Source organism: Saccopteryx bilineata, chromosome 2 (genome assembly GCF_036850765.1).
Source record: "Saccopteryx bilineata isolate mSacBil1 chromosome 2, mSacBil1_pri_phased_curated, whole genome shotgun sequence".
Taxonomy (NCBI): domain Eukaryota; kingdom Metazoa; phylum Chordata; class Mammalia; order Chiroptera; family Emballonuridae; genus Saccopteryx; species Saccopteryx bilineata.
Window position 1 is genome coordinate 64097357 of NC_089491.1, and position 23326 is coordinate 64120682.

Genomic DNA, 23326 nt, shown 5'->3' on the forward strand with positions numbered 1-23326 from the left:
GCAGTGAAATAACTCTTGGGAAAACTATATTAGCAATGACTTCTTTAGTTTCCCCATAAAGGCCCAGGAAGTTTAAAACTTTCAATGGGCTGTTTCTTTTATTGTGTATAAAGACAGGCTTTGTTTTATACTAATGTATAGAGATTACCATTTGTATATACCACTTATTTCACAGGAACAAATCACTTCACTTTGCTGGGCTTTTGTGTAAAGCCATATATGATAAAAAGGAAGGTGAACCAGTCAAGTTTATAAAGTAATTTGCAATATTCTAAACCAGAATATTTAACAAGGCAGAGCTTCTGCATTTGTATTACAGCTATAAGAAACCATGGTATGAAAGCCCATGTGCTCTCTGCACTCCCCTTGTTTGGGGTGTGAAGGGGTTATGTAAGGTGATATGGAAACTAAGAAGGGAGGATCTGGAACAGCTAACCTCTGAGAAGAGAAGTCAGAGGATGTTTACACAAAATAGCTGGATTCAGATATCAATAATTTATATCTTTGCTCTGCTGAAAGAGAAAAATTACTTAGTGTCTTGTGCCAGTAAATATATATTTTCCAAACATATCATCTTAATTGAAATTAGTATTAAAAGATGTGCTGAATGGCCTTCAGAGAAAACACAGCAAAAGAATTCTGGCATTGCCCTGGACACATCTAGTAAAAACTCATAAGCTAGGATCCCTCGTGTAGAGGTTATTTTCTTGGGGAACACATCCTTAACGTGCCTCGCAAGCTACTCTGAGGTTGTAGGACAGGAATGAAGAATTATGGGATAACGGGCTTCAGGGCTAGGGAGAGTCCACACTACCCCCAACACCGTAAGCCAGTGGGCAGAAGATGCTCCAGAAGGGAGAATGTGGGGGAGGATTTCAATTGGAAGGCAACCTATGTCACTATTAAACAGCCACTGTTAGCATCTCAATTTTAGTGTTTGGGTAAAGGGGCAAGATCCTTTGACTGGCTTCCTAATTATAGTTCTTCATTTGGGAGTAAAGATGCAATATGCTCTAGATGGGTTTCTGGTCTTTTCTTCTGGTACTTCTGCCATCTTTCCTTTCTTTTGAGGACTGATGCTGAGAAATGTGAAGATGGAACCAGTTGCAGCATTTAGAAGTATGACCATGATATCATGAGCTTGATGAAGGAGAACAATTTAGTTTTACAACTCCCCACTCCCACAGCACAGTAAGTCTCACTATAAACAAGTGTTTGAATAACAAAGACTAGAAAATGTGGATGGGAAGGGGAAGGAGGCAAAGATTGTTAGCAATACAAAACTTTATATTTTTATAATTTGGGATGACATGGCTACAGGGTAAATTATAATTACTAGCTATAAAAAGGAAGAGTATTCAACTAGAAGAATAGAATTTAGCTGAGCATTTTACAAGTAATCAATAATGTAAATTCTGAGACGTCAAGAGTAATGGCAGTGTGAGAGATACTCCTGATCTTTCCCCCTAAAATTTCAGCAAATTGAACAACTATAATGTAGTGAAGGAATCCCAGCTGGGCTCACAGGCACACAAGAAAGACCCACACACCAAATGGACTAAAGATGGGACATGTTGAAAAGGGAGGTGGAAGATAAAATGCCTTTGCAGTGGGCTCTGGAAAGGAGACAAACCTAGAGTGACTGACTTTTTTTTCTTTCTCTGCCAGATTATGAGGAGAAGGGAAGCTCAGGCTATCTGGATTTTGTCTGAGCGGTATAAAGGAGAAACTCAGTGAATGGGTCTCCTTCTGCCAGGAGGATCAGTGAGATAGAGGGGCAGAGAGGAAGATAAACCAAAGCAGCCAGAGCATGGGGTCACTCCAGTGTTCCCACAGTCTGTCTGTAGCCCGCACTCAGCAGAGACAGAGAAAACTAAAGTGCAGTCCCCCAGCCTCCCAGATCTGGCCTCCCTGATCTCATAGGTACAGAGTATGGCAGAGACAAACCTCAGTTAGCTTTCCAAAACCACTTTCTCTCCTGAAGAACAGAGGTGTTCCACGTCTGCACCTTGGTCTATTCAGACATGGGTAGGAGTGCCCAGAGGTCTGATACTGCCATTGCTATAGCCATAAAGCTGGAAAGCTAAAGCTATAAACTGAAGCCATAAGTCAAAGTGGGAATGCCCTCACAAAACGTCCCATCCACCTATGTGACTGTGACCTCACCTACATCATTGTAAAAGCAACATCAGCAAAGGACAGCCCAGGAATTTCACAGACCTACAACTTGTAATACAGTAACCCATACTGGAAGAAAACAGTAATCTGTCAAAACTGAAATTTATTTTTCCTTTTCACCCCTTTTTTTCTCTTTTGAATTTCATTTTAATTTTTATACCTTTTATTATTTTTTTAGGTGTTTTGTTAGTTGATTGCTGGTTTTTTATCTTTGTTTGCTATGATTTTTCTTTTTTACTTGTCCTTGTTTTTATAATTTTTTACTTTTTTATTGTATTTTTTTATTTTAACCATTCATTACTTTTAGTTGTTTTGTTGTTAGAGTTCTTAACAATACCACTCTCAAATGCCATCCAGGAAAAATAAATTGAATACCATGGCTACACAAGACAGACAAGTAGTTTAGAAAAAAAATAAAAAGTCTTCAGAAAAAAACATCTCAATCACAATGAAAGTCTGGAGTTAAATGATAGACAATTCAAAATTGAAGTTCTGAAAATACTCAATGAGTTGTGATAAAACCCAATAGGCAACTTAATGAGATCAGCAAGGAGATTGAAAGTGTTAAAACAGAGATGAAGAAATCAATACATGAATTGAAGACTGAAGTAGCAAGTTTAGCTGATAGAACAAGCCAGACAGAGAAAAAATACAGTGATATCAGAAAAAGGCAACTAGAGATGCTACAGAGAGAAGAGGAGAGAGACTCACAAATTTAAAAATGTGAATAGCTCAACAAGAATTGTCTAACTTCATTAGAAAGAGCAATGTAAGAATATGAGTATATCAGAAGAAGAGAGAGAGAGGAGAATGGAGAACCTATTCAAAAAAATTATTGTTGAGAATTTCCCAAGCCTTTGGAAAGAGTTAGAGCATTAAATTTAACAAGCAAACAGAATGCCAAGTTACCTCAACCCAAACAGACCTACTCCAAGGCGCATCATACTAAAATTTAAAAAAAATCAATAACAAAAAAAGAATCCTCAAGGCAACTAGTGAAAAGAAGAACATAACATATAAAGGAAAGCCCATTAGGTTATCATCAGACTTCTCAGCAAAAAACTCTACAAGCCAAAAGACAATGGGCCCAAACATTAAAAGTACTGAAAGAGAGAAATTACCAGCCAAGAATACTATATCCATCAAAGTTAAACTTTAAAAATGATGGAGAAATAAAAAATTTTCCAGACCTACAGAAGCTGAGGGAATTTATCACCAGAAAACCCCCACTGCAGGAAATACTCAAGGGGGTTATTCAACCAGACACAAAAAACAAAACAAATCCAAACAACAAGTAAAAGCTCCAACAAGGTCATAATAAAAACAAGGATAATCTGTGACAACAATAACATAAAAGAGGAGAGGATAAAGAGCTGCCATAGCAAAGGAGGATGGAATGAAGAAGCACTCATAAGAGAAAGGACCTTGTATATATGAACATTTTTCTCTTAATAACTCCATGATAACCACCCACAAAAAAGTCACTACAGAAACATACAACCTAAAAAAAAACAAAACAGTAGAAAGAAGTATGGAATACCACCAAATAAAAACGGCTGACAGAAACAAAAAAGAGAAGAACCAAACAAGACACAGAACTAACAGAAAACAAAATATAAAATGGTTATAGGAAATCCTCAAGTCAATAATTACCCTAAATGTAAATGGACTGAACTCACCAATAAAGAAGCACAGAGCAGCAGATTGGATCAGAAAGCAAAACCCAACTGTATGCTGCCTTCAAGAGACACATTTAAGCTGTAATGGCAAAAGTAAACTCAAAGTGAAATATTAAAAAATGATTCTCCAAGCAAATAATATCCAAAGAAAAGCAGGTGTAGTCTGACTCACATCTGCAATGCTGACTTCAAGTCAAGAAATGTAACCAGAGACAGATGGACATTTCATAATATTAAAGTAGACACTGTATCAAGAAGACATAACACTTCTTAATATATATGCATTGCACTGAAAGAAGAAGCACCAAAATATATGACATCTACTAACTGATCTAAAAATAGAAGCAGAAAAAAACAATCATACTTGGACATTTCAATACATCATTGACACCTTCAGATAGATCATCTAAACAGAAAATTAATGAAGAAATTATCAGCCTTAAATGACACACTGGACCAAATGGACATAATAGACATTTATAGGACATTTCATCCCAGAACATCAGATTATACTTTATTCTCCAGTATGCATACAACATTCTCAAGGATAGACCATACTGTGAGCCACAAACTAACATAAACAAAAACAGGAAGATTGAAATTATGCCAAGCATATTTTCTGCCCACAAGTCTTTGAAATTAGAATTCAACTGTAAAAAGAAAGTAAAGAAACCCATTAAAATGTGGAAATTAAACAACATACTTCTAAAAAATGACTAGATAAAATAAAAAATAAAAGAATAGATAAAAAGATATATACAGAAAATGAAAATGACAATACAACATATCAAAATTTGGGGGATGCAGCAAAGCAATGATAAGAGGGAAGTTTATGTCATTGTAGGCTTATATCAAGAAACAAGAGTGATCCTAAGTAAATAACCTAACATCACATCTTAAGGAACTAGAAAAAGAAAAACAAAGGCAACCCAAAGTCAGTAGAAAAAAAGAAATAGTAAAAATTAGAGCAGAAATAAATAAAATAGAGACCAAAACAACTATTAAAAAAATTACTACTACAGATGACGTCACAGTGATGGCGCGGTAGGAAGCGATACCGAAAATCTCCCCATAAACTCAACAAGTTCTTCAACCAGAAACAGAAAAACCTATCCTTGGAGTCTTCAGATGCTTCACAACACACCCGAAGGTAGGATCGAGCAAAAGATTGGCTAAATATATGGTCAAACTCCGGGGGAAATAAGGAGTAAGAAATGCTCCGCCTTCCTCTCTAATCCAAACAGGATGGCTTTCACTGAGAACTGAGAATATAGAAACTAAGGCGGGCATAGGGAGTAAATAGTTCCAGGCTGCGGTACAAACAGCCAAACCAGGCTGTGGCACAGAGATCCAAGCCGTGGAAAAACCTGGGCAATTCAAGCTAACACGCGCGCGCCAAACCCAGACAAAGAAAGACAAGTGGGGCAGCCATTTTCCGCATCTCCTGGTTGGCGTGGTTAGTGGGCAAGAGATTCCTACGAACACTTCAGGGGTGGGCGCCGCCCGTGCTAACCCACAGAGAAGCAAAGTCAGAGGCCTCTGTGTGGGCAAAAAGCAGCATCTCTAGGAGCCCCAGCGCCCTGAGGGGACCGGGCACAGGGAGGGAGCTGGAGCCAACTTCAACGGCGGAACTTTTCTGTGCGGGAGGAGGGCTTTCGCGGAGCGAGAGGCGTCCCGCCTGAGCCTCATAATCTGGTCTTTGCGCACGCATGCAGAGTGGGCAGGAGATTCCTCCGAACTCCTCAGGGGTGGGCGCCCGTGTTTTCCCTCAGAGGAGCAGAGTCAGAGGCCTGTGAGCGGGCCAGGAGCGGAAGCCCCAGCGCCCTGGGAAAGCCGCACGGGGACAGAGCGAAAGCCAATTCCAACCCAGTAACTTTTCCGTGTGGGCAGAGGGCTTTCTCGGAGTGAGAGGTGTCCCACCTGAGCCTCATAATCTGGTCAGTGCGCACGCAGGAAGAGTGGACAGGAGATTCCTCCGAACACCTCAGAGGTGGGCGCCCGTGTTTTTCCCACAGAGGAGCAGGTCTGTGAGCGCGCCAGGAGCAGAATCCCAGGCAGCCCTAGCCCCTTGGGAAAGCCGCACGAGGATAGAGCGAAAGCCAATTCCAAAGCCCGATCTTTTCCGTGTGGGTAGGGATCTCACTCAAAGTGTGACCTCTCTGGTCTGACATCCTGGTGGGTGCACACGGAGAGTGGGCTAGAGATTCCTCCAAACACCTCAGGAGTGGGCACTCGAGTTATCCCACAGAGGGGCAGAGCCAGAGGTCTTTGAGTGAGAGGAAGCCACGCCTGGTTATGCTGGCAGGTCTGACTGACTGAGCCTTACTCAGAGCCCTGTGCTGAGTGGGAATAGAGTGGGGAGTTGCCAGCTCTTTGAGACTCTTACTATCCAGGCAGAGGCAGCAGCAACCCCATAGCTGGATTATCAGGCTTCTAATTGTGGAAGGAAAGACTAGGAGAGAGGCTCCAGGAACACTCTCACAGTGAGAGATCCTCTCACTGTTGGAGCCTATAAACACTAATGAACCTCGACTGCCAACGAGACTGAAGCCCAATACATGACATTGCCATAGAGAATTATCAACTGCAAACCTCTTCCAGAGCGTGCCACAGGGGCAGAACCCGGGGTACAAAGTCACCGACCAGAAAGACAGAAAAGAAAAAGCAAGACGACAACCTCTCAAAATCAAGAATAATCTGCAGATTTTATAACCTATCCCATTTTATTATATTTGTTCGTCTGTGTCTCTTTTCTTCATTCTTGATTTTTTTTTTTCTACTCCAATTTGGTCATTTAATTCTCTCTCAGTCTTACTCTCGCCTCTCTTTGAACTACACTACCCATAAGTGTTACATCTCCCATTATCTTTTCTTTCCTCCTCCTTTCTCTCTTTGAGGGTTGCAATCCAAAACCCCTAACTCTCTCTCTCTCCTCCTTTTTCTTTTTTCTTCTTTAAGTGGTTCCATCTTTTCTCTCTCTCTCTCTCTCTCTTTTCTCCCTCTATATTAGTCTCTTCCTCTCTCCTTTATGTCTTCTCTCATTCAAACTTCAATAACGAACAAATTATCTTATCTGGGACTCAAACTTAAGTTTGTGGCATTTTGGAGGGTTTTTACTTCACCTTTTTAATACATTAGCAGTGCTCCCATCCCTGGCTCTCCATTTTATCTAGTTCTTGTTCCACTAAATACAATAGTAATTTTTTAATTTTCCACCCCTTTTTCCTGTTTCCCTCTTATTCCTCTCATCATAACTCTGAGTCAGCCAACACCTAAAAGCAAAACATTTTATTCTTGACCCAATTTTTTTCCTAATTTGCTTTTTGTGGGTCTATACTGCCCCCCCCTTTTTATATATAAATATTTTTTTCTTTTATTTTTTTTTCTCTTTTTTTTCTTTTTCCTTTACCCCTATATTACTTCTCCCCAATTCAGGCCCTCCACTACAGGTATTGTTTGTTCTATTTAGTACAATATAATTCACAGTTCATCACAAGATTTTCTCAAAAAAGAGGGGAGAGGAGAGGAAAAAAGGAGGGGAAGGAATTATTCCCTTTTTTTCCTCAAATTTTTATCTTATCTTATTTTTCTTTATTTAATGATTAATTTTTAAAAAAAATGCGCAATTTTTTATTTTTATATCCTTTTATTCCTTATAAAATCTCATTAATACTATCAAGAAAACCACCCTCAGATGCCATTAAAGAAGAGAAAATTGAATATCATGGATACAAAAGAAAGAGAGGTAACACAGAGAGATGAGGAAAAATCTATGGAGAAAAAATTTAAGATATTGGAAACCTTGGAGTTAAACGACAGAGAATTTAAAATAGAAATTCTAAAAATACTCAGAGATATACAAGAAAACACAGAAAGGCAATTTAGGGAGCTCAGAAAACAACTCGATGAACACAAAGAGTATATCTCCAAGGAAATTGAAACTATAAAAACAAATCAAACAGAGATGAAAAACTCAATTCATGAGCTAAAAAATGAGGTAACAAGGTTAGCTAATAGAACAGGCCAAATAGAAGAGAGGATCAGCGAAATAGAAGACAAGCAACTTGAGGCTCAACAAAGAGAAGAAGAAAGAGATTCAAAAATTAAAAAAAATGAAATAGCCCTACAGGAATTATCTGACTCCATCAAAAAGAATAACATAAGAATAATAGGTATATCAGAGGGAGAAGAGAGAGAAAATGGAATGGAGAACATACTCAAACAAATCATAGATGAGAATTTCCCAAGCCTCTGGAAAGAACTAAAGCCTCAAATTCTAGAAGCAAACAGAACTCCAAGTTTTCTTAACCCCAACAAACCTACTTCAAGGCACATCATAATAAAATTGGCACAAACCAACAGCAAAGAAAAAATTCTCAAGGCAGCCAGGGAAAAGAAGAATACAACATATAAAGGAAGGCCCATTAGATTATCATCAGATTTCTCAACAGAAACTCTACAAGCTAGAAGAGAGTGGACCCCAATATTTAAAGTCTTGAAAGAGAGGAACTTTCAGCCACGAATACTATACCCATCAAAGCTAACCTTCAAATATGAAGGAGAAATAAAAACATTCACAGATACAGAAAAGATGAGAGAATTTATCACCAGAAAACCCCCACTCCAGGAAATACTAAAGGGGGTTCTCCAATCAGATACAAAGAACAAAAAAAACAACAACAACAAAGCCACAAGTAAAAGCTCCAAGAAGAACATAACAAAACCAACTTTAAACTGTGACAACAATAAGAAAGGGGGGGAGAGGATGAAGATTAACAGTAGCAAAGGGCGATGGAGGGCAAAAGTATTCACAAAATAGTGCACTACAATGAACAGGGTAGGAACCCTTTTCATTACTTAATAGTAACCACCATTGAAAAAACCACCACAGAAGCACATGATTTAAAAAAGATAGCAACAGAGGAAAGATGTATGGAACACAACCAAATAAAAACAAAAGATAGAAAAACGAAAGAGAAGAATCAAACAAGGCACAAAACTAACAGAAAGCAATCTATAAAATGGCAATGAGGAACTCACAAGTGTCAATAATTACACTAAATGTAAATGGATTAAACTCACCAATAAAAAGGCACAGAGTAGCCGAATGGATCAAAAAAGAAAATCCAACTGTATGCTGCCTACAAGAAACTCATCTAAGTAACAAGGATAAAAACAAATTCAAAGTGAAAGGCTGGAAAACAATACTCCAAGAAAATAACATCCAAAAAAAAGCAGGTGTAGCAATACTCATATCGGATAATGCTGACTACAAGACAGGAAAAGTACTCAGAGACAAAAATGGCCATTTCATAATGGCTAAGGGGACACTGAATCAAGAAGACATAACAATTCTTAATATGTATGCACCAAACCAAGGAGCACCAAAATATATAAGACAGCTACTTATTGACCTTAAAACAAAAACTGACAAAAATACAATCATACTTGGAGACCTCAATACACCGCTGACGGCTCTAGATCGGTCATCCAAACAGAGAATCAACAAAGACATAGTGGCCTTAAACAAAACACTAGAGCACCTGGATATGATAGACATCTACAGGACATTTCATCCCAAAGTGACTGAGTATACATTTTTCTCCAGTGTACATGGATCATTCTCAAGAATTGACCATATGCTGGGCCACAAAAACAACATCAGCAAATTCAGAAAAATTGAAGTTGTACCAAGCATATTTTCTGATCATAAAGCCTTGAAACTAGAATTCAACAGCAAAAAAGAGGGGAAAAATCCCACAAAAATGTGGAAACTAAACAACATACTTTTAAAGAATGAATGGGTCAAAGAAGAAATAAGTGCAGAGATCAAAAGATATATATAGACAAATGAAAATGATAATACGACATATCAGAATCTATGGGATGCAGCAGAAGCAGTGATAAGAGGGAAGTTCATATCACTTCAGGCATATATGAACAAATAAGAGAGAGCCCAAGTGAACCACTTAACTTCACACCTTAAGGAACTAGAAAATGAAGAACAAAGACAACCCAAAACCAGGCGAAGAAAGGAGATAATAAAAATCAGAGCAGAAATAAATGAAATAGAGAACAGAAAAACTATAGAAAAAATTAATAGAACAAGGAGCTGGTTCTTTGAAAAAATCAACAAAATTGACAAACCCTTGGCAAGACTTACCAAGGAAAAAAGAGAAAGAACTCATATAAACAAAATCCAAAATGAAAGAGGAGAAATCACCACGGACATCGTAGATATACAAAGAATTATTGTAGAATACTATGAAAAACTTTATGCCACTAAATTCAACAACCTAGAAGAAATGGATAAATTCCTAGAACAATACAACCTTCCTAGTCTGAGTCAAGAAGAAGCAGAAAGCCTAAACAGACCTATTAGTAGAGAAGAAATAGAAAAAAACATTAAAAACCTCCCCAAAAATAAAAGTCCAGGCCCAGACGGCTATACCAGCGAATTTTATCAAACCTTCAAAGAAGAATTGGTTCCTATTCTACAGAAAGTCTTCCAAAAAATTGAAGAAGAAGCAATACTTCCAAACACATTTTATGAGGCAAACATAACCCTTATACCAAAACCAGGCAAGGATGGCACAAAAAAAGAAAACTACAGACCAATATCTCTAATGAATACAGATGCTAAAATACTAAACAAAATACTAGCAAATCGAATACAACAACATATTAAAAAAATAATACATCATGATCAAGTGGGATTCATCCCAGAATCTCAAGGATGGTTCAACATATGTAAAACGGTTAACGTAATACACCATATCAACAAAACAAAGAACAAGAACCACATGATATTATCAATAGATGCAGAAAAGGCTTTTGATAAAATACAACACAATTTTATGTTTAAGACTCTCAACAAAATGGGTATAGAAGGAAAATATCTCAACATGATAAAGGCCATATATGATAAACCATCAGCTAACATCATACTAAATGGCACAAAACTGAAGGCTTTCCCCCTTAAATCAGGAACAAGACAGGGTGGTCCACTCTCTCCACTCTTATTTAATGTGGTACTAGAGGTTCTTGCCACAGCAATCAGACAAGACAAAGAAATAAAAGGCATCCATATTGGAAAAGAAGAAGTAAAGGTATCACTTTTTGCAGATGATATGATCCTATACATCGAAAACCCCAAAGAATCCACAAAAAGACTTCTAGAAAAAATAAGCCAATACAGTAAGGTCGCAGGATACAAAATTAACATACAGAAGTCAATAGCCTTTCTATATGCCAACAATGAAACATTTGAGAATGAACTCAAAAGAATAATCCCCTTCACGATTGCAACAAAAAAAAATAAAATACCTAGGAATAAACATAACAAAGAATGTAAAGGACTTATACAATGAAAACTATAAACCATTGTTAAGGGAAATCGAAAAAGACATTATGAGATGGAAGAATATACCTTGTTCTTGGTTAGGTAGAATAAATATAATCAAGATGGCCATATTACCCAAAGCTATATACAAATTTAATGCAATTCCCATCAAAATTCCAATGACATATTTTAAAGAAATGGAGCAAAAAATAATCAGATTTATATGGAACTATAAAAAGCCCCGAATAGCCAAAGCAATCCTAAAGAAAAGGAATGAAGCTGGGGGCATTACAATACCTGACTTCAAACTCTATTATAGGGCCACGACAATCAAAACAACATGGTATTGGCAGAAAAATAGACACTCAGACCAATGGAACAGAATAGAAAGTCCAGAAATAAAACCACATATATATAGTCAAATAATTTTTGATAAAGGGGCCAACAACACTCAATGGAGAAAAGAAAGCCTCTTCAACAAATGGTGCTGGGAAAACTGGAAAGCCACATGCAAAAGAATGAAGCTGGACTACAGTTTGTCCCCCTGTACTAAAATTAACTCAAAATGGATCAAAGATCTAAACATAAGACCTGAAACAATAAAGTACATAGAAGAAGACATAGGTACCAAACTCATGGACCTGGGCTTTAAAGAGCATTTTATGAATTTGACTCCACAGGCAAGAGAAGTGAAAGCAAAAATTAATGAATGGGACTACATCAGACTAAGAAGTTTTTGTTCAGCAAGAGAAATTGATAACAAGATAAACAGACAGCCAACTAATTGGGAAATGATATTTTCAAACAACAGCTCAGATAAGGGCCTAATATCCAAAATATACAAAGAACTCATAAAACTCAATGACAAACAAACAAACAATCCAATAAAAAAATGGGAAGAGGATATGAACAGATACTTCTCCCAGGAAGAAATACAAATGGCCAACAGATATATGAAAAGATGCTCATCTTCTTTAGTTATTAGAGAAATGCAAATCAAAACTGCAATGAGATACCACCTCACACCTGTTAGACTAGCTATTATTAACAAGACAGGTAATAGCAAATGTTGGAGAGATTGTGGAGAAAAAGGAACCCTCATCCACTGTTGGTGGGAATGTAAAGTAGTACAACCATTATGGAAGAAAGTATGGTGGTTCCTCAAAAAACTGAAAATAGAACAACCTTATGACTCAGCAATCCCTCTACTGGGTATATACCCCAAAAACTCAGAAACATTGACTTGTAAAGACACATGCAGCCCCATGTTCATTGCAGCATTGTTCACAGTGGCCAGGACATGGAAACAACCAAAAAGCCCATCAATAGATGACTGGATAAAGAAGATGTGGCACATATACACTATGGAATACTACTCAGCCATAAGAAATGATGACATCGGACCATTTATAGCAAAATGGTGGGATCTTGACAACATTATATGGAGTGAAATAAGTAAATCAGAAAAAACCAGGAACTGCATTTTTCCATACGTAGATGGGACATAAAAGTGAGACCAAGAGACATTGATAAGAGTGTGGTGGTTACGGGGGGAGGGGGGAGAGGGAGAGGGAAAGGGGAGGGGGAGGGGCACAAAGAGAACTAGATAGAGGGTGACAGGACAATCTGACTTTGGGTGATGGGTATGCAACATAATTGAACTTTAAGATAACCTGGACATATTATCTTTGAATATATGTATCTTGATTTACTGATGTCACCCCATTAAAAATAAATACAATAAAAAAAATTACTACAACAAAGAGCTAGTTATTTGAAAAGATCAAGCGAATTTACAAACCTCTGGCTAGACTCACTAAGTAAAAAAGAGGAAGGACTCATATAAACAAAATCTGAAATGAAAGAGGAGAAATTTCCATAGACATCATAGATAAACAAAGAACTGAAAGATTATATGCCACCAAATTCAACAACATAGAGTAAATGGTTAAATTTCTAGAACTATGCAATATTCCTAGACTGAGTCATAAAGAAGTAGAAACCTTAAATAGACCTAAAAGCAGGGAGGAAATACAAACAACTATCAAAAACTTTCCATTAAACAAAGTCCAGACCAGATAGTTACACTAGTAAATTCTACCAAACATTTAAAGAAGATTTGGAACCTATCCTTCTCAAAGTTTTCCAAAAATTAGAAGAAGAAGCAATACTGTACTCCCTTACACATTTTATGAGTAACCCTCATAACAAAACCTGGCAAGGACAACACACAAAAAAAGAAAATTAGAGAGAAATATCTCTAATGAATACAGATGCAAAAATCTTAAACAAAATACTAGCAAATCGAATACAACAACACATTAAAAAAAATAATACATCACAATCAAGTGAGATCCATTCGAGGAGCACAAGGATGGTTCAATATATGAAAATCAACCAATGTAATATACCGGATCAACAAAATAGAACAAAAATCATACAATCATATCAGTAGATACAGATAAGGCATTTGATAAGATACAACACCCCTTTATGTTTAAAACACACAACAAAATTGGAATATAAGGGAAGTTCCTCAACATAATAAAGGCCATACATAACAAACTCTCCACTAATATAATAAGAAATGGTAAAAAAAAATGAAAGCTTTTCCTTTAACCTTAGGAACAAGAAAAGGCTTCCTACTCTTTCTACTCTTATTCAACATAGTTCTGGAAATCTTAGCCAGAGTGATCAGGCAAAAGAAATAAATAAAAGGCATTCATATCAGGAAAGAAGAAGTAAAGATATCACTTTTTACAAATGGCATGATCCTAAATACAGAAAACTCCCAAATCTCCACCAAAAAAACTATTAGAAACAATAAACCAATACAGTAAAGTTGCAGGATACAAAATCAATACACAAAAGTTGATTGCTTTCCTACATGCCAACAATGAAACTTCAGAAAACATACTAAAAAAAAAAATTCTTTTACAATTGCAACAAAAAATAAAATAAAATACCTATGAATAAACTTAACAAAAGATGTGAAAGACCTATATGCTGAAAACTATAAAATATTATTGAAAGAAATGGAAAAAGACACAATGAAATAGAAAAATATTACACGTTCATGGATTGAAAGAATTAACATAGTTAAAATGGCCATATTACCCAAAGCACTATACAAATTGAATGCAATCCCCCATCAAAATTTCAATACCATTTTTAAAAGAAATAGAAAAAAATTACCAGGTTTGTGAGGAAACATAAAAAACCACGAATAGCCAAAGTAATCCTGATGAAAAAGCATTAAGCCAGAGGTATCACACCACCTGACTTCAAATTATACTACAAAGCCACGATAATCAAAACAGCATGGTATTGGCAGAAAAACAGACAAACAGACCAATGGAACAGAAAGGAGAGCCCAGAAATAAAACCACACACATATATACAAATAATCTTTTACAAAGGAGCCAAAAACACACAATGGAGAAAAGAAAGCCTCTTCAATAAATGGAAAGCCACATGCAAAAGAATGAAACTTTACTACACCTTGTCCCTCTGCACAAAAATTAATTCAAAATGGATCAAAGACCTAAATATAAGACCTGAAACAATAAATTACATAGAAGAAAACATAGGTTCTAAACTCACAGACCTTAGCCATAGAGAACAATTATGAATTTGACCCCAAAGCAAGGAAAGTAAAGTAAAAAATAAATGAATGGGACTATATCAAACTAAAAAGCTTCTGCACAGCAAAAGAAACTGACAAAACAAATAGGCAACCAACTAAATGAGAGATATTTGCAAATAACAACTCCGATAAAGGGTTAATATCCAAAATATATTTAAAAACTCACAAAGCGCAGCAAGAAACAAGCAAATAATCCAATTAAAAACAGGGAGAGGACTTGAACACACACTTCTCCTAAGAGGACATACAAATGGCCAACAGATATACAAAAAGATGAGACCTGGCTGGTTGGCTTAGCGGTAGAGTATTAACCTGGTGTGTGGAAGTCCCAGGTTCAATTACAGGTCAGGGCGCTCGGGAGAAGTGACCATCTGCTTCTCCATACTCCCCTCCCCTCCCATAGTCATGGCTTGAATGGTTTGAGCAATTTTACCCCAACTGCTAAGGATGGCTCCATGGCCTCACCTCAGACTCTAAAATAGCTCAGTTGCAGAGCAACGAGAGCAGCGGCCCCAGATGGGCAGAGTATCACCCTATAGGTGGATTGTCAGGTAGATCACAGTTGGTGCCTCTCATGCTCTCACTTAATGAAAAAAAAAAAGAAAAAGAAAAAAGAAAAGGTGCTCATCTTCAATAGCTAATAGAGAAATGCAAATCAAAATGAGATACCACCTCATTCCTATTAGATTGGCTGTTACCAACAAGACAGGTAATAACAAGTGTTGAAGAAGCTGTGGAGAAAAAGAAACCCTCATTCACTGCTGGTGGGAATGCAAATTAGTACAACCATTATAGAAGAAAGTATGGTGGTTCCTCAAATATTAAGAATAGAACTACCATATGACACAGCAAGCCCTCTACTGGATATCTACCACCAAAAAACTTGAAAACATTGGTATGTAAAGACACATGTTCCCATGCTCATCACAGCATTATTTACAGTGGCCAAGACATGGAAACAATCAAAGTATCCCTAGATAGAGGATTGGATAAAGAAGATGTGGTACATATATACAACGGATTACTACTCAGCCATAAGAAATAATGACATGTTCCCATTTATGACAACATGGATGGACCTTGAGTACATTATTCTGAGTAAAATAAGTAAATCAGAAAATGTTAAGGACTGTATAATTTCACACAGAGGTGGGATATAAAACTGAAACTCATGGATAAAAAGCAGTGGTGGGATTCAGTCAGTTCTCATCGGTTCAGCAGAAGTGATACATAATATTTTGTTGAGTTCAGTGAACTGGTTGTTAAAATAGCACTTGAAATCAGGATTCTCTCTAAGGTAGGTGCCTGGACAGTTGCCCAATGTGGAAATCACCAATTTAAATTTTTTACTCTTTTTTAACACTCATTTGTACGACAGCATATTCTAAGTGCCCGTAGTAATGTTCATTCTGTCCATAGGTAAAGGAATGGGATCTTACTCTAACACTGAAAAGATGGTTAAGGATAAATTACACAGATGATGCTCGAATAAAAGCAAAAAAAAATTACAAGTGAAGACACCAAACAAGAAGCAATATGGAAATATCTTAAATAACAGTTTTATTGTTTTTTATCAGGTATTATTTAATATTTTTCATTAATATTTTAAAACTCTTATAATCTAGTTTTATGTACCTATTTTATTGTTCTTATTTAAATATTAACTGCATGAGATAATAAACTACCTTTTGGTATATTGCTTTTTTATTCTTAAGATTGTTATTAGGGCAGAGAACCTGTTGTTAAATTATTTGAATCCCACCACTGGATAAAAGTAAAGTGGTTACCAGGGAAGGAGGACATGGGGAGGGGGTTGGTGGAAGGGAGTAAAGAGGGACAAATATACAGTGACAGAAAAAGATTTGACTTTGGGTGATGGGTATACAACATAATCAATAGTTCAAATGCTATAGAAACGTTTACCTGAAACCTATGTACTCTTGGTTGATCAATGTCACCCTGTTAAATTTAATTTTTTAAATAAAATTTAAAACAAATTTAAATTCTATATAATAGACTATCTATATACAGATTATATATCTACAAATAAATTAGATATGTGTATCTATCTACTTAGAGAATATATAATTATATGCTAGTTATAAGCCATTCTTATCTTTTTCATTTGCACAAGTTCCAAATCCTGGCCATGCAGTTTTTGGCTACCACATATTACTTCCTAAAGTAATGCTCATGAGGGAAAAAAAATGTGGTAGCATTGCTTATGTCAGAGACTCAAAGGGAATCAAATACCTATTGAGTTTTCAACTGACTCTGTATTTCTTTTTTTTTTGCTAATTCAAACTGGATTTTTCTTTAGGTTATTTAAATAAGTAATATTATATGGCATAAAGTTAATATAACTTAAAATATAGTCTGTCAGGCCCTGGCTAGATAGCTCACTTGGTTAGTATGTTGTCCCAATGTACCAAGGTTGCAGGTTCAATCTTTGGGCAGGACACATACAAGAATCAACCAATGAATGCATAAATAAGTAGAATAAAATCTCTTTTTTTCTCTCTCTGCCCTCCCATTTTGTCACTTTCTAAAATCAATAAATAAAAAAATTTAAATAAAATATAGTGTGTCATTCCATATAAATTATTATTAAAAATTCAAATATAAACTAAATCCTAAGTAAATAAATGTATAGTGTTGGTCAAATAAGTTTGTAAAATATGATTTTTATGTTTGTTCACTTATAGTTTGCATTAGGGGCTGGGCAGCACCAGGTCTATGTGGCCTGTGAAATTGCAAATTGCACTCCTGTTTGGGAAGGGCCATTGTTTTTGCTAATGTTTGCTGGAGAAGAGGTTTTTGAACCATAGTTTTGAAAAAGAGGAGAGAGAAGGAGAAGAGGCAGAAAGAAGCCATGCTTACAGAGTAAGAGCAGAGAGAATGCAGAGTGTTAAGAGAGAAGACATGGTGGCAGGGAATGAGAAGGTGTGCAGATGGGGAACCAGGGAAGATGGGCTTTGCGAGCTCCGCTAAGCATGGTGGGGCCTTTGATTCTAGGAGAAACCGGAGAAGATTCTCCTGGTTGTGGAACGAGAGAACGTATCAGTGGCTTAGGGAGCCCTGTGTGGGTGCTTGTCGGCCAGTGCGGGACTTTAATAAAGGAATGGCCCACCATTTTTTTGGCTCCACTGTTTCTTTATCATCTGTCCAAATTCAATGAGAACCTGCTTCTGCACGGCTGCAACGGCCTTGACTACTAGCCAACATATACCTAAGATAGTCTTTGATTTGAAAAGGAAAAAAATGGTACAAAATTTGTAATTTTTACATGTATGAGAAAAGATGAAAAGTGTTTAAATGTGATCTCAATTATCCAGACAATTTCTAGGGAAAAGAAAATTTAAAAAGAAGTGAGCACTAAAAAGTCCAGCACAAGAAGTGAGTGTATTAATGTGATTGATTTTCAAATACAGCACATAGAATCAATTCTGTTACTGCCTAAAAACTCTACACAGTATTTCATTGCAAAACCTTTCACAATCCCTCAATTAATTTTTATAAACTTGGTGACTTGTTAACCAGGTCATAGTAGAGTAGAAGTAGCAAATTCAAATCAGGCGTTCAGGCACAGAAGAGTGAAGAAGGTAGAAGAGAGTCCGACTGTTAGGATCAAGGCCCGGAGAGCTTCCAAAAATAATCACTGACAACTCATAGCAAGAGAGATGCCAGAAATATTATTTCAAAAACTGAAAGGACTCCAGAAAATTGATTAGTTTGAGGCCATTTACTCCAGAAGGAAGCAAACAAAAAACATGTAGATTTAAACAGAAGCTTACTGAGCAAAATATAAAATGTTCCTATTTTTATTGAAGGTAGGATGATTCCTGAGGAGCCACTGCGCCACCTCACCTGCAGGTGTTGTAAAGTACCAAAAGCTACAGAATCAATATTCATATTTTAAGAGGCTTAAAGAACATTTTATTAATTTGGGTTAAGGTGTGCAGAGAAATTTTGAGAATAATCTGGGTACTGTGTGATTGGCATAAAACCAGGATGGCCCTTGGCATTGTATTATAAATGCAAAGGGAAGGAAAACATGGATTCCCAGACATTCCACCACACCTGTGGGGAAAGGGGTGAATGGCTAGTCAGGTACAGAAAGAGAAAAGCCAAAATAAACCTTTTCTTATAGTAATGAGCCATTTGCGGGCATTTGTCCCCACGAAACTACCTCTCCTATGTAAATGCATATGGTTAATACATGTGACTCTAGACAGAGAGATGGCGGATAAACACTAAAAAATATAGGAATGCCTTTTAATATGTAAAGAGACATCTTTCTACCATTGTGTTGACTTGTAAATTTTGTTTTCTCCAAAATGATGTATGGCTTGCAAATTGAACATGGTCCTATCATGTTAAAGGACATATGACTATAACCAATAGTGGTAAAGGGCTCCTAACTGCAATTTTTACTTCTGTACTTCCCACTTACAAAACTATAAAAACCAAGTAGAACAAAGGGCCGGCACACGCTCTCCCTCAGATTTCTGTCAGAGCTGCCACCCCTTGGCCAAGCTAGACAATAAAGCTTTGATGTGTAATCGAAGGATTTTGTTCGTGTCTTCAATGTTTCAAGTCCCTCTGGATTAGGTTTAACAATTCCCATTTTCTTTGTGTCCTCAACTTTGTTCTTTCACACACACACACACACACACACACACACACACACACACGCATACTTTTGGGCAAATGAGTTTGAAAAATTTGTGTTTTTTGTTTGCTCACTTTTATTATTAAAAATGGTGTTGGGCAGCTGCATGTGTGTTTGCCCTCAGAGCAGGGCAGTTGATTGCAAATTGAGGATTGCATTCCTGCTTGGGAGGGGCCATTGTTTTGCTAATGTTTGCTGGAGGAGAGGTTTCCTGCCAGAAAGTTTTGAAAATAAAAAGGGAGAAAGAGAAGAGAGAAAGAAGTCATGTTTGCAGAGTGAGAGTAGAGAGAATGCAGGGTGCTGAGGAAGATGTCATGTTGGCAGAGAGAGAGGTGTGCAGATGGGGAACCAGAGATGAGGGTCCTTTGCGAGCTCTGCTGAGACTGGTGAGGCCTTTCAGTCTAGGAGAAACCAGAGAAGATTCTCCTGGTTGTGGAACCAGAGAATGTGTCAGGGCTTTGTGAGCTCTGAATGAAGAGGGAAGTGTTTTCCCTGTGTTTGCTCGCTGGCTGGTACAAGATTTTATAAAGGAATGGCCCACCATATTTTGGCTCCACTCTTTCTTTGCCATCTTCCCGAATCTAATGGGAACCTGCATGTGAGCAGCAGCAATGGCTGCGACTGCTGGCCATACACATGCCAGAATGAAAATGGTCAGAATAGTCTGCCCAAATCAGAGATTTTTTTTTAATGCAAAGAAGGTAAACTAAAAGAATGATGCAAAAATAAACAAACAATTTTGATGCTGAATATAAATTGCAGTGACTTACAATTTTTCTCCTACAGAATATCTCATTGCCCCATTATATCAGGTCAAGATGACATCACTCTAATTCATTTACAATTCCAGCCGTGTCCAAGAGCCAGAGGAGAAACTGTCTAAACATTTTCTAGGTCCCAACTGCTGATGTGCAGTTGACCTTTCACAGGTTTCATTCAACATAGCTTACCAGTCTCTTCTCTGGCTTTTTATACTTTTATAAGACAATAGAAGACTGTTATGGAAATAGGCACACAACAGACTAGAATTAAAAAAAAAATCATTGCTTACCAGAAACAGATCACACAAAAGCAAATCACCGAAGTGAGCCAAACATTTCCACTCATTTAGCGGAGAAGTTTATATATAACCTTAGCGTAAACTATGCTTCATTGGCTTACCCCTCCCTCCCCCCAAAAGAAAGACAGAAGGAAATAAGTTTTAAAGGTGTCATACAAGATTTTCTGGAAAAGAAACTGAAAAAGGTTTCTGTAATTATTTATCTATACATACCTTAGAAAATGTCTGATCTTTGGAGGAATTTACTTGGTTATGCTTCTTCCCTTGTATGACCTGCTCCTGGCCTCTGCTTATACTAAGCCTCCCAACCTTGCAGCAAGGTGGGTCAGAAACACAGAGGTCATCTTTCCTGCAACTATAGTACTTAAGCTTAGACACTGTTTTACAGCACAACAGGTCCCAGTCAAGACATGCAGTACCGGTGAGGTCCGTACGCAGAAAAACTACAAATGGCAGGAGAAGCAGATGGATGTCAATGTCATTGACAACAGATAAGCTAAAAGTCCTGGGCTTGAATCTGGTTCTGTCCCTTACTAGCTGGGTAATCATAAATAAGTTACCAGATTTCTCCAGTCTCAATTTCAAGTATAAAATAAAAATAATCTCCACTTTCACTGAGGACTGTAAAATCTGAGCTAACATTTTTATTTGTTCATTCAAGAGATAATTATTGAGCACTGACAGTGTGTGACACTGTTTTAAGACCTAAGAATAAAGCAACACATGACACATGTATTGTCTTTGTGAAACCTATATGTTAATGAGGGGAGGCCGGCAATAAACACATTTTAGTTGGCAAGCTATATACTGAGTTAGAGGAAATGAGTACTATGAAGGAAAATAAAAAATGGAAGGTGAAGGATGGGTGTGGATTATAAATAAATTTAAATGAGAAGTCAAAGGTATCAGAATATTTTAGATAATGAATGTCTGACACCTTTCATGATGATTATAACACAAAATGGAATGGCTGCTCTAAGTAGAATATAATGTTTTTTAAAGTGAGAGGAGGGGAGATAGACTCACACATGTGCCCTGACTGGGATCCATCTGGCAACCCACATCTGGGGCCAATGTTTGAATCAATTGAGCTATCCTCAGTGCCTGAGGCTGACGCTTGGATGAACCAAGCTATCCTCAGCACCTGGGGCCAATACTCGAACCATTGAGCCATTGGCTGTGGAAGGGGAAGAAGTAGAGAAGAGGGAGAGGGACGAGGGAGAGAAACAGATGGTCACTTCTCATATGTGCCCTGAGCGGGGATTGAACCCTGGACATATGCATGCCAGGCTGATACCGTATCCACTAAGCCAACGGGCCAGGGCCAGAATATATAAATAAGGTATCCCTGACCTTAATATGTACCCAGTGCTTGAGAACTATATAACACTGTGGTTCAAGCACTCTATTAGAATGTCTATAGAGTTCTTAAAATAAAAAATCTTAGGACACTTTTCTCCCTTAACTATTCAGATATGGAAACTAACTTCCTGATTCTGGGGGCAGTTAGTCACGGTCTTATGTAAGAGTCTCATTTCTTGGTACCGGGTTTTCCAAGGGAGTATCCTGAATTCACAAATTCATACAAGCATAGAATGTTTTATTGAAGGACACGAGAGCAACACCCTTCTATCTATTTGTATAAACTAAAGTAGGCCCAAAAGCATGAAATGATTTGCCCAGTCCTATGCTAGTTCTGCAAATACCACTCTATCCCAGTAAGGAAAGATGCTCTCTAGTGGAGATGTGAAGCAAGACGAAGGGGTGGTCTGGGGAAGGACGGAAGAGGTCTCCTACGGGCTTTTGAGATTTTGATCCTTATCCCAGGCTGATGGGGATATATCAGCAACTCACTGCCTTTAAGAAACCTGACAATGGCCTGACCAGGTGATGGTGCAATGGATAGAGCATCGGACTGGGATGCAGAGGACCCAGGTTCAAGACCCCAAGGTCACCAGCTTGAGCACGGGTTCATCTGATTTGACCAAAGCTCACCAGCTTGGACCCAAGGTTGCTGGTTCGAGCACGGGGTTACTCGGTCTGCTGAAGGCCCACGGTCAAGACACATATGAGAAAGCAATCAATGAACAACTAAGGTATCACAATGAAAAACTGATGATTGATGCTTCTCATCTCTCTCTGTTCCTGTCCGTCTGTCCCTATCTATCCCTCTCTCTGACTCTCTCTGTTCTGTAAAAAGAAACCTGACCATGGAGATAGGTTTCTCAGTTTGCTGTGGTAAACCTCCTTAATTCTGAACTGGGGTTTTTCATGCCTAAGCTGAGCTCACACCTTTAGTTTTCCAACAGGATAACACCTTTCAAGCAGGACTCTTTCCCCTGTCTGCAAGTCCAAAGTATTTCTACATCAACTAATGATTGTATTTCTTCAAACAAAATTTCCTCAAACTGTGGAACAAGTCCAGCCCATGTCATAAATAGGTCTTTCTTTACTTGTGCTGTATAAGTAAGCAGTTCTGGCAAGCAAATGGGACTGTGCATTTTAGCACTGCTTTTAGGGTTTACACTTTGAAAGAAAAGGTGTTTACATGATCTACTAGATTAAATGACGGATGATATGTGCTTTGGATAGTCCTCCCGCACTTCCATGGGGATTACAGACCTCCCAAAGAAGAGAGAATGCAGCAGCACAGCTTGTTTCATTGTATTCACATAAAAAATATTATTGATTTGTTGCCAAGGAGTAGAAATAATGAATATAAACAGGTCTATGGTGGATTTGGGGAGGT

The 23326-nt window shown here is 37.5% G+C and overlaps 1 protein-coding gene across 4 annotated transcripts in view; it reads right to left on the reverse strand.

The window, feature by feature from the left end:
• The window catches only part of GLIS3 (GLIS family zinc finger 3), a 553880-nt gene that overhangs the window by 31606 nt on the left and 498948 nt on the right, over nt 1-23326 (reverse strand). The window lies entirely within an intron of this gene.